Below are 13,272 nucleotides of genomic sequence, written 5' to 3'. Positions count from 1 at the left end.
TCTTACACACACACACACACACACACACACAATCACACACACACACACACACACACATAGCTTGAGAGGCTTTCTCCCAAGTGTTATTTCTCACAGGTTGATAAATAAATACAACAGGAAAAAGAAGAAGTTTGCTGAATTTGCTTTTTATTGAAAAGGTTCTACTCTAGAGGACACAACAAGCTGAAGGATGCAGTGAAAACAATGTGGGGAAAAAATTGATGCAAATGTGTGTTTCTTATATAAATCTGCATCTTCAGTGAAATCTTGAGGCATGTTAAGGCTCATGTGCATACTGCATACTGTATGATTTCTTTTGTCTCTTCCATATGCAGTCTTTTACATTTATACCCCTGAAAAACCTGAAAAAAAGTTGTTTGTCTGTTTTTTACAGCCACAGACATGTGGCTGTAAAAAAAAAACTAAAACTGAAAGCTAGCAGTCACTCTGTAAGCACTGATGTTACTGTCACATGTCAAATGTCTATTTTGAGAACTGCTGCCAGCAGAGACACAGGAAGTCAGTGTGATCGAGATAAGGGTATCTTATAACTGCTACTGCTTTACAAAGATAAAATTCAGGAAAACGAAATAAACTGTACTAAATTTATTAGTAACAATGAATTAGTTTTTAGCTGATATTTTCTGTATTCAGAAATCTTTGCACCTGCTCTAAAGCTATATCTCTCTCTATTAACATTCACCTGATAAGTCTGTCATCGAGTACTCTGTTCTTCATGTCCTGTTTTTGAGGTTTTGATACTTTGTTTTCATTAAAAGATTCTTTTTGCTTTCAAAAATCATTCATTATTTACTGTTCTCAAAAACTCATTTCAACTACATTAGTGTTACTGGTGAACCTTCACCCCACATATTAATACATTTCCCCATATTTTGATTGGCTACAAAGAAACTGTAGCACAAAAACAAGATTTGATTTATAAATGCATCCCATCTGAAACCCAAAGATTACCAGGCAGAACAGGAGCTAAAATAGCTGTTAATAATTTTAACATTTATTTAAACAGAAAAGTGGAATCCATACATGTACAAAGACAAACCATACCTTTCAGATTCGTTTACGCTCATAAGATAATTGAAAAATTTTACTGGATTTCAGTAAAATATTTTGTATTTGTCTTTCACATGATTGACAAACTTGTAAAGTATATATAGTTATATATAGTCTGAGTGAGTTTATTTTCTATCTTTCCATCTGCAAAGAAATCAAGGTCAACCGCTGATCCAACATGTGGATGTATTGTGCTGAATAATTCTGACATCGTTTCGGATCAGTGAAATTTCTCACATCATGTTCCCATCTAACAACATATTATTTTGTACTTCCTGTATTTCCCTGTTGCACTCTCTCACTGCCACTGCTATAAAATGTTTTTATTTGCATTTTACACTTTGAACTATTTAGTGTCATAAACAAATTGCCTGAATAAATCAGTTGGGCGACAGATTTTTCAAATCAATTTAAATTTATTTATATTGCACCAACTTACAACAACAGTTGCTTCAAGGTGTTATATTGTAAATTAAAGACCCTAAGATAATACAGAGAAAACCCCAACATTTAGACGGCCACCTATGAGGAAGCGCTTGGCAACAGTGAGAAGGAAAAACTCCCTTTTAACAGGAAGGAATCAAGGCTCAAGGACGCGCAGTAGAAGATTTCCAACATCTCGCTGCACACATTAAATGATCTGAGCGTCCTTGGAAAATAGAGTCTGCCTTTTTTGTACACAGCATCACCGTTGGTCCTCCAGTTGAGTCTGTCATCCAGGTGAATGCCCAAGTACATGTAGCTATTATTTGTTTCAACCTCCTCACCCGTGATGCTCATGGGCCCAGTCGCTGTTTTTGTCCTCCAGAAAACCACACCCATCTCTTTTGTCTTGCCGATACTCAGGAGGTAACTTCTTACAGACCATCCAGGCAACAGTAGAAGTGGTGACACCCATCCCGAGCAGCTTTTCACTCTGCAGAAGTGGATGATATTAAAAACAGTGGACAAATACCTTACAATACCACTGTTAGGTAGATAACAGCATCAACCACCCCCATAACAGGCCGGTAAGCAAACCGAAGTGTGTTGGGAGAATGTTTCACCCGCAAGCGAAGCCAACCAAGTCTCTCTAGCACGTTCATTACATGTAACATCAAGGAAACAGGTCTGAAGCTTTCTTTGGTACTAGCACTACACATGCTGTACCTTTTCCTGTATCAAACTCAGATTGAGGAGATGTTGCAGAATGCCAGACATCTGAGCAGCACAGGACTTCAGGCCCCTGGAACTGATGCAATCAGAGTCTGCAGCTTTGCCTTGGTGTAATCACTCCAGCTGTCTCCCCACCTGGCTAGCCATCACAGTCATGTGTCTATGAGGGTGTATATGAGAAGAGGGTGGGGGGGTGGTGCACACCCAAGCCCGGATGGAGGAGGGAAGATGGAGTGATGGTCAGAGTGGTTTTAACACCTTTTTTGTAAGGCATAAGCACCATGTGGTCCGAAGGCTCAAACTGTGAGTGATAAAAGCCTCAAGGTTGGAGTGTGAAATGTCAGCAAGTTTCACTGTCATTGCAGCAGAGCCCCCCAGACAAAGAGCGTTTTAGTCTTCATAAACCAACGTGAAAAAAGAAAAATATAAGAAAAGAGATTATGTCATTTTATGACTTTTTATGTCTTTGTACTCCATAAAATGACCTGAAATGCACTGTCACATAATTACTAGTATTGGTAATTATGTGACAGTGTTAGCCCTGTGACAGAATGGCGACCTGTCCAGGGTGTACGATGCCTCTTGCCCTAAGACAGCCCCCCCGCGACCCCGAAAAGGATATACAGAAGAGAATGGATTGATGGATGGATGGGCCTTGCTAGTCCTCATTCACTACTTTGGATAGTGTGGGAAGGGACATTTATTGTGTTTATTGTGTTTTCTAACTTTGTTTTTAACCTTGTTTTTAACTTTATGAGTGAACGGCTTGCTTCCCTGATTTGTTTCTCATGAGGTTTTTGCCGAGATGGAGATTTTTTTAACCATTATTTTTATTGCTGGTTGCGAGGTTTACCTGGAGTTATTCATACTCACAAACAATTACACACGCGAGGCACTCCACAGGGTTGCTGTCTCTCACGTCTTCTGTTCATTCTGTATACGAATGAGTCTCACAGTAACTTTACTAACAAATACATCCTGAAGTTTGCTGATTACACCCAGATTGTTAGTCTTTGTAGAAGATTTTGTAGCTTGGTGTGATGAGTCTTTCCTTTCATTAAATGTGTAAAAAGAAAAAGAAATGATTATTGATTTCAGGAAGTCTTTGTATAGTTATTCACCTACTATCATTAAAGCTGCTGATATTGAGATTGAGGAGAGAATTAAGGGGTTGTTCTGGACCACAAACTGTGTTTTGAGTCTCATGCTGATGCCACTATGGAAAAGGTTCAGCAAAGACTGTTCTTTTAATAAAAATGTTGTCCTTGTTTTTCCAGAAGTTTTTTTGAATCTGTTATTTCTTTCTCTATATATACAAATGGAAAAAATGGTGGTGACTAACCAACCAGGCATAGTAGTTGTAGACAAGAAGAAGAAGACGGCCGTAGTGATAGACGTAGTGACATGACAGCAACATCAGGAAGAAGGAATATGAGAAGCTGCAGAAGTACCAAGGGCTCAGAGAAGACCTCGAGAAGATGTGGAGGGTGATGGTAACTGTGGTCCCAGTGTAATAGGAGCACTCGTTGCAGTGACTCCCAAGCTAGGCGAGTGGCTCCAGCAAATCACAGAAACAACATCCGAGATCTCTGTCCAGAAGAGCGCAGTCCTAGGAACAGCTAAGATACTGTGCAGGACCCTCAAGCTCCCAGGCTTCTGGTAGAGGACCTAAGCTTGAAGGGGAATTTCTATTATTTTATTATTATTTGGTACACTTGGCATTACTAGTTAAAAAAATGGCACTGATTCGCCTTTTCCTCTGTTTCCTCATGCTGATGTAACTTTCCTGCCTAATATTTAACTTGTATCTCTTCTTTTTCCTCCTCAATGTGTCAGCCAGCATTAACGGTGCTATCTGTGTTTGTTGCCCGCCCATCCTCCCCAATTACAATTGGATACCGACCTCTGCAAATTTTACTTCGTTTACTGGTTGCACAATTTTTTAACTTCCCTCAAAAAATCCTTAAACCTCTACCAGTTGTCACATCCTGCATTTGGAACCGTTTATTTAGAGAAACTTTACAGGTGACAGGAATCTGGGTGAACTTTAAATCAGGTATGGTCTGATTTTTATAAGTCAAATACTTTTAAACTCTCCATAGTGTCAGTGTTGAGGACAGCTCAGTGTTTTAAGGTCTTAAAATGATTGCATTTGCCATGATTGCAAATGATTGTGTCAAATGTCATAACCATATCCCAGTATGCTTTACTGTGATTCTGCAATCTGCTGCAGAATATTTGAAAGACAATTTTGAGGACAAGGACAACGTTAATATGTCCAGCTCAAACTCAAAATTGTTCTTCTCTGTTTGCAAAGATTAGTGCAATGAAATAAAAAGATTCACAGCAGAAGTCACATCAGCAGAGATAAAGAGACATATTATGTGGGTACTGCACAAACTAAACACTTCACACGCCAACCTGAGAGTTTTTAACCACTAACAGTTTGTTCCAGCCTCAGTGCTACTTTTTGATGACAGAATAAAAATTTTTTTAAAAAGTGTCTAAAACCACTGACCAAATGTTGCAACACTGCTGATGTGTTTCATGCATGCATGAAAACTATTTTTTTTGTAAATTTGAACTTGGAAAGTTGTGTATATTTCTGCTTATTATTTTATGTGTACATCTGGACTTAACCACCATGTTTGCTGTGTAAGTTTCACAGTGATCCAAGCAACTTTTTTGTAGCTTGTATTCAGATGTCTTATATGTGAAAATGTTGTTGGGGAAAATATATTTCCCTGTTTCATTGAAAGGACAGTATAGTAACAGTATAGTCCTAAGGGACTTGGAGATTGAGAGTTTCATGGTGCAATTTGAAGTGTTTTAAGTGTGAGAAAATGTCAGAAAACACTGAGGTTCCTGTGGTTATTTTGTAATATCAACCCAGTGTCTTAATTTACATAACTGTAGTTTCTCAGCATACGACATCACATCTGCTTGAGACTTCAGCCTTCAGACGTCTCCAGAGAACTGCAACTAGCAAGCAATACTCTTCATTTTCTAACTGCTGTGGATTACAGAACTGGTAAGAGTAGCAATTTATTTTTATTACATCTGGATGACCATAAAATTAAACGTCAGCTGTTAACTACTTGTGTCATGTTCATGCAAATTAAAAGCCCTTAAAAACAATATACCATATAGACAAATTGTATGTTCACAACAAGTTACCTGCTGTGTAAAAAAAAAAACAATTATTTGAAAAAATTCTCAATTCTAGACATAAAAGAACAGTTTATGAACATCACATCATTTCATGCAGACACCAAATGATACTTTTTTCTTTGATTTGCTTTGTGCTTGTTTAAATAAAAGGTCATATGACACAGCTCAAAGTTGCTGTTAATTACAGAACAAATCTAAAATGATTATATTTACTGTTAAATAAAATAATCTGCACCAAAAGTGACATTACAGATGCATTTTTTTTAATCTAAAAATGAGGTTTAAGAATAAAATATAATGTGAAGCTTTTGCATGGACCAAATATATTAACTTAAGTTTCTGTCACTGATGACTCATTTTACACAGCTTCTGTGTCTCAGCCATGTGGAGACAATGGAGAAACTTCTTCTACTTGGCCATCAGTGAGATGCATTTCATATTTTTCAGATATTCTTAAACTGGTATACAAATACAGACTCTAATCAGTTCTCACTTTTTTCCCACATAATGAGTTATATTTTTTTTTCTACAGTCTTTCATCTGTCTGGATCTTCAGCTGCTGCAGGTCAGTCATGCATGTACCTTTTTCATAATAAAACACAGGTTCACGCCTTTACACCCATTTTGTAAAATGTTATATCCATGATCTGATTGGTCAGTTCAACATATATAATTCTGCGATTATGATAAATGTAGTGCTTTTTGTACGTATAATTATTTTGATTAGATTTATTCTGTTCTATTCTATTTCTCTAATTTTCAGCATTTCTGTGCCTGAAATGAGCATCTGGTTGTTGTTCACCTATTTTTTTTCCTTTACTGTAACAGTTAAAGGAAGGTTGAGAATATAAACCCACATAAACCTGCCCAGTGAATATTTTAAAATTACTTTTGATAATAACATATGAACCTTTTTCTGATACAAATAAAATATTTTTGCTTACAAGCAGAGAAAGCAAACACATAACTTATTTAAGGAATAGATACAATTGCAATCTGGAGAATTCATATTCTACAAAGAAAGATGTCTTTAAACTTGTAAAATAAAACTAGATTGCTGGCCCCCAAAGTAAATCTTGCAGGAACGATATATACAGACTTCTAAAAGAATAAATTGACATTTCAGAATCTATCAGCTGATTTTTCCCACATAATTTTTAACTTTAATATAATGCAAAACTAAAAACTAAAAATGTAAAAAAAATTAATTATCTCAAGGGCACCAGATTACTTATATCAGAACATCAGATATTCTGAAGAAGGTAAAAACTGAGGTTAAGATTGAACACCTCCATCGCCTGAAGCCTTTAACTGATCTTATAATGAAAGATAAGTTCACAGAAATGTAGGCAAGAGGTTTAATTTCACCACTGTTAAAATGTGACTCAGGATTGAAACTTGTGATTTCATTAAAGAACTTAAAGAGCAAACATACGCAGATCAATCCAACGTCCCAGATAGCAAGGAAACATTGAAACAACGTTGAGTCAATATCAGGCGACGTCATTGAACCAACGTTGAAGTGTGACGTTGACCTAACGTCACTCTTGCACCCTTTTTTAATGTTGAAACAACGTCAGGTTTTGATGTTGAATCAATGTTGAAACCTGACATTGAAACAATGTCAGATTCTGATATTGAAACACTGTTGAGCTATGGTGTTGATTTTCCACCTCTTTCGCACAGTTGCTTTTTATTAAAACAACAGTTAAATCATGACTGGAAATCTACCTTTCTTTATAAGTATTTTAACCAATACTAAACTACTGCATGTTTCCATCAATACTTAAACCACCTAAACACATAATTGTACTTATTCCTCAAATTGGACACCCTTTATAAAAAAAAACAACAACAAATGTCTCACAATGTATCATGTCAATATTAATATCCTAAAATAAGAAAGCATTGCATGTGATGTAACAGAGAAAAAAAATTAAAAAAAAAGGTCAATAGGCATGTTTCGTTTGCTAAATACTTTATTAAAAGACAGTTTTCTATTTACATTTATATGTTTCACAGAAGTTTGTAATTTTTTACTCTGGGATGGGGATGCATGATGTGCGTCCTGCACCACCCATACCCATACGATCTGGGGCGTATCGGAGCCATTTCTGCACTGCTTGTGCAAAGACAAACTCGGACATAGAGTTTGCCCCTAACTGCTGCGTCAGGCCATCTAGGAAAAAAATACACACACACAAACACAAAAAGTGAATTAGAGCACATGAATAAGCTCTTGTTAACTGTCTTCAGCGGGGAGAAAGTATGTAAACTCCTAGGCTGATAAACATGAAAGTCACCAGGCGTAAATCTGTAAACTGCCGCATTTAATTCCCAAAGAGCTATGAGCGGAAAAAGTGATAAGTCTTAGCATGGTGTGCCGTGTATCCTTTAAAACAAAATAAACATGGGGTCCTCGGGCTGTACAACTACAACCCGAGGACTAAACAAGCCAAAGACCAAAGACTCCATCTCCAGATTAACCGGACATGAAAGTCTTGTTATTAAGAAAGACAAAGTAATATAGCAAAAAAACTGTAAAACTTACCACCATATATGCATTTGCAGAGCGCTGTATCTTTAAATGCCATTTTTTGCTTTGTCTGGTCCTTGGTTTTTTTCCCTGCCCAGTTGAGTACCGAGGCCAGCTCGTTTGTAATGGCATAAGCCATTACACGGCGGACTCGCACCTCCAGTGTGGTCCCTCCAATCAAGGCAAAGCGTCTCACCTATAGACACATTTTAAGAGATGGAATTAGCGTGTCTCATGTCTTAAATGTGTATGCAAGTGCTTGTGTGTTTAATCAACAGGCCGTTGTTATGTATTTAAATCACATCTGACAGCTATTACACTTTATAGTTACAAAGTGTACATAACCTTTATATACTTACCATTGCCTTATTTGCCTCTTATGATTGAAGAGCTGCCTCTGCATTGTTTAGCTCCTCAATGTTGTGCAAGGGCAAATCCAGAGGCAGTACCCCAGCATCTACTGATTCATTTCAGCAGGGATGGCGGATGGCTCTGACCTCCTCACGGAGTTCGTTAACAGCTGTCGTCAGGTCTGACAGCATAGCTAATATCTTTTGTGAGGTCGCATCTGTTTAAAAAAACAATTCCAGAAAGATTAATGGCTTAAGCAGTGAGAGTCGAAAAACTAATAAATAAATAATAAAACGCAGTTTACGTGTGGACAAAAGGTGCAAACGCAAGGTAGGTGAGCGTGCAACGTAAAGTTAGGTGAGCGTGCAACGTAAAGTTAGGTGAGCGTGCAACGTAAAGTTAGGTGAGCGTGCAACGTAAAGTTAGGTGAGCGTGCAACGTAAAGTTAGGTGAGCGTGCAACGTAAAGTTTGAATTGAGTGCGAATCGAAGCGGGTGCTCTCCAATCATTAAAAGTAACAAAGTCATTGAACACATTTATACAGTTACCTTTACGTTTATCAATCATATATCACAGATTTACAATTTTTTGTAGTACTATGCTAAAAAGCAACTGCAGAGCGAAAGTCTGGGTCAAGCGCCGAGGCGACGGCAAGAACAAAGGAACCCCTCGAAGCGTTACAGCTAGCTAGCTAGCTTTGTAAGGGAATATAACGGAAAAGTATGAAATGAAAATGTTTTCTTTGTTGACTTTGTTCGCAGTGCAGTTTATTTGTTGCCGGATTGTAAGATGAAAGTAGACACAATTTCGGGCTCCCACATTTTGTCCGAAACTTTACATTAACAAGTTTGTTTGTTTTTTACTGTTATTCAAATGCAACCGTGGAAATAACGAATAGAACAAAAGTCATTCATTCTTACCTTATATTAATCGTGGTGCAGGCCAGTGCAGTGCATGAACTGATGCCTTCTTCGGTCAATTCCGCTGAGAGAAAATCTAATGTCCCGCTCTACCGTACAAGACAATGGTTACCTGAAGGGATGTACCACTGTGAGAGGGGGGGCTATGGAATAGTCCAAGTGGTAGCAGCTTTAATTTCCCACGAAACCATAAATCAATGGTTTTTCAACGTGATTGTTGTCACCTTGTCAACTATAAATAGATCAACAATCAACGATGACAGAACAACAGTGAATCAATGTTATTTCAATGTCAGTGTCAGGTTTCATCAGTATTTCAATGTTGTTTCAACATTGGTTTTGTGTTGACATTTCAAGCATGACGATTCTGATAGTTCAGATGGAAAATCAACATCTGTTCAATGTCTCCTTGCTATCTGGGAAAGGAACCCCTCGAAGCGTTACAGCTAGCTAGCTAGCTTTGTAAGGGAATATAACGGAAAAGTATGAAATGAAAATGTTTTCTTTGTTGACTTTGTTCGCAGTGCAGTTTATTTGTTGCCGGATTGTAAGATGAAAGTAGACACAATTTCGGGCTCCCACATTTTGTCCGAAACTTTACATTAACAAGTTTGTTTGTTTTTTACTGTTATTCAAATGCAACCGTGGAAATAACGAATAGAACAAAAGTCATTCATTCTTACCTTATATTAATCGTGGTGCAGGCCAGTGCAGTGCATGAACTGATGCCTTCTCCGGTCAATTCCGCTGAGAGTAAATCTAATGTCCCGCTCTACCGTACAAGACAATGGTTACCTGAAGGGATGTACCACTGTGAGAGGGGGGGCTATGGAATAGTCCAAGTGGTAGCAGCTTTAATTTCCCGCGAAACCATAAATCAATGGTTTTTCAACGTGATTGTTGTCACCTTGTCAACTATAAATAGATCAACAATCAATGATGACAGAACAACAGTGAATCAATGTTATTTCAATGTCAGTGTCAGGTTTCATCAGTATTTCAATGTTGTTTCAACATTGGTTTTGTGTTGACATTTCAAGCATGACGATTCTGATGGTTCAGATGGAAAATCAACATCTGTTCAATGTCTCCTTGCTATCTGGGGTCTGATGATGGTACATTTGCATGGCAAAAACATTAATAAATGAACTGCAATATTCTTACAGCTGTCCCATGAACAGTATTGTAAAATAACTGAAATTTACGGAGGGGGTCTTTTTACAAAATAATCAATATTGTACCTTTAATCCATATTTAATTTAATAAAATAATATTTTGTAAAACTAGTAACTTGGTCATTTTTGTGTGGCCTGGAAAGTTTAAAAAGGTTTTTATGGTTTTCGCAGAAAAACAAATCTAATGTTTGAAAATCTTTGACATGCTTAACTCTCTGTTTCAAAACACCCCTTGACACCAGCAGGTCATAATTGAATATGCTGATAGAAAGAGAAACAGGTCTATATGGGTTCAGGGAATCCAAAGAAGCTTGTGTATTAAACACTAACTATTGTGCAGGTAGCTTAAAAATGAAAAAGGTAGAAATATCACCTCAGTCATTCATTTTGTTAAGAAGCCTACTCTCCTTTCAACATCACAGAGTGAAGAGCTGGTTTAATGTCCTAATAGTTGACAGTTTTTGTGCTAGCATGGTGTAGTAATAAGCTAATAAACGTGAGTTTTAGAAAATTGTTTTGCAGATGTCATGTGTGTACTGTTGTCCCTGCTGCTCTGATTGTGAATGGGTTTTTTTTCCCTCACTGGAAATTAAATATTGTTTAATATTGTTTGGATTTTTTGTTTTGTTTTGTTTTGGGGTTTTTTTTTTGCAACACCAGTTTTAGGCTATGTCCACAGTAATGCGTTTTCATTTGAAAATGAATTTTTTTCTCTCCATTTTGGCCTCCCGTCCACACTGACACGGCGTTTTCCCCAAGGAAAAATACAGCATTTTGAAAACGCTCTCAAAAACGCATACATTTCAAAACGGAGCTGTCCTGTCGCAGTATGGACACTCAAAAACGCAGACTTTTGAAAATGATGACGCATGTAGGTCATATGATGCAGTCATGTAACAACTTAAACCAAGATGGCGGATGGCATCGGACAGCAGTTGTTTTGTTTGCTCACATTTTTGGTAGTCGAGTCGTCTTGCGTTTCACGCATGCGCGGAACTGCAACGTCAGCGTTTTCAACTATTTTAGTGGTTCAGGTTCTTTGAAAACAACTGAAAACGCTAGTGTGGACGCGGGGCATTTTGAGACAAAAATTTTCAAATCTATCCAGGCTAGTGTGGACGTAGCCTTAGAGTCTCCATGTTTCCTTAGTGCTTATCCGAGAGCAAACATTGGTTTACTATAAACAGCCTCCTTTTGTTTTGTTTTGTTTTGTTTGTTTGTTTTTTACTTTTCCTGCACTGTCAGCAAAACAGTAGCTCATGGTTAACATTTAGTCTTTCCCATCTACAAAGTAATATGCCGGTTTAGGATTTTTCATTACATGTATGTGGGAACATTATCAACATCAAGCATTGTCAGTCTTATCTGTATGTGACCTTAACAGTGTTATACTGGTAATTTATAAAGTATATTAACACAATGACTAATGTCTAAAAAGTCTTGTGCTTCTATTAAAATCCCTGATTGAGGTTGAGAAAAGTCTACTAGCAACTAGACAGAAACAGTACTGGCCTACATTAAGAACTCTATTTTAACAGCAATGAAAATATATTGCGAGAAGCACAGGAAATAAACAGGATTGTAGCTGAATACACCAGCATGAACCAGCATTATTCAAATCTTTTTGCTTGTTTGTTTAAATTATCCATTGTCTATCATTTTTTCCCCTTTGTGATATAGAAAATGGTACTTTGATATGGAGTATATTCCTGGGTATCAGACATGCACTCTTTGTCAATTCCAGATTGGCTCAAGTTTTCTGTTATGGAGGTTGCCCCACAGTACTCTCATATCTGCATCTTTGCCTGAATTTTACGTTCCCTTCCTGCTGGACTCAGGGAAGACACTGACTTACGAACTGAACTGAATCACAAATTGGTTTTACTCAAAAGTCTCAATACTCATAAATTTTATTGAATAATTCTGAGCATGTCTCAAAAGCAGATTAGTTAATTATGAAAGACTGTAAACTATTTTAGAAAACAATGAATATGTCTTGATGCATGCTCAATCATCCACGTAAGTAAACAATGAATACTTTTAAAAAGTTGGTTATTTATTTATAAACAAATGATTATTCAATATTTTAATGGGAAACGAAAATAAAAAAATATGATGTAAAGTGACATTTTTTTATTTTATTTTTTTAAGATTGTTATTTCAACTCAGTATCACAACGTGTAATAGACACGCTGGTGCAGAAGTTGCATTACCAGCAGGGGGCGATAATATATTAAAAGTCAAGAGGTTGGCATTGAGCAAAACAAAACAGTAAAAGTACATTTCAGGGTCCTTATTTGCCAAAAATGATTAAGCGAGGCAGCTAATATGTATATACATGTAATTGTCTTCATAATGTCTGCTTAGACACTTTCCGTGATTATTTTCATGTTGGTTTGAAATCAGTAGCAGTTTTTGATACGGGCGAGACGGGCGGTTGCCCGGGGCGGCATCGTGGTGGGGGGCGGCATCACGGGCATCGGCCAAAAAAAATAAATTGCTCGTACTCATGCTGCCCCGACGTTATGCCAGCGCATATTGGGAATGGCATAGGCACCGATCGGTTTTCTATCGCCCATTTGCTGGGAGTAGGGGCGCCCCCTGTTTGCTAGGTGCGCCTGCTGATTGCGGCTCAGGGAGGAGAGGCGGGGCAGCGGGGGATTCTCAGGCTGGCAGGACCACATCTAATAACCAACTCACAAAATAAAACAAAATAAAAACCAATCAACAAAAACACCAGACATCATGATACAGACTTATAATTTGCACCGATGGTTTTTCGAAATTCTATACGCGAAAAGTGAGCGCGAGAGCCCTCCGTGCGCCTGCTCGCTGCTGAAGTCAAAGTAAACTTTATTGTCCAGTCCAGTATATAGAGAGACGACACGACGAG

At 37.6% G+C, this 13,272-nt stretch overlaps 1 protein-coding gene and 1 long non-coding RNA gene across 2 annotated transcripts in view; one reads left to right on the top strand and one right to left on the bottom strand.

Moving 5' to 3' along the window:
• The window catches only part of LOC118453915 (scavenger receptor cysteine-rich domain-containing protein DMBT1-like), a 59,394-nt gene that overhangs the window by 34,851 nt on the left and 11,271 nt on the right, over nt 1–13,272 (top strand). The window lies entirely within an intron of this gene.
• Nucleotides 7,405–8,378, bottom strand: LOC148097748 (uncharacterized). Its single transcript, XR_015716778.1, has 3 exons — nt 8,293–8,378; nt 7,949–8,129; nt 7,405–7,576 (listed from the first exon to the last, which is right to left on the bottom strand). It is a non-coding gene; the product is annotated as an uncharacterized LOC148097748 (long non-coding RNA).

The sequence above is a fragment of the Neolamprologus brichardi genome, chromosome 18 (assembly GCF_056152115.1).
Source record: "Neolamprologus brichardi isolate AB-2024 chromosome 18, ASM5615211v1, whole genome shotgun sequence".
In the NCBI taxonomy this organism is placed as follows: Eukaryota; Metazoa; Chordata; class Actinopteri; order Cichliformes; family Cichlidae; genus Neolamprologus; species Neolamprologus brichardi.
This window is presented reverse-complemented; position numbering and strand designations above follow the sequence as displayed.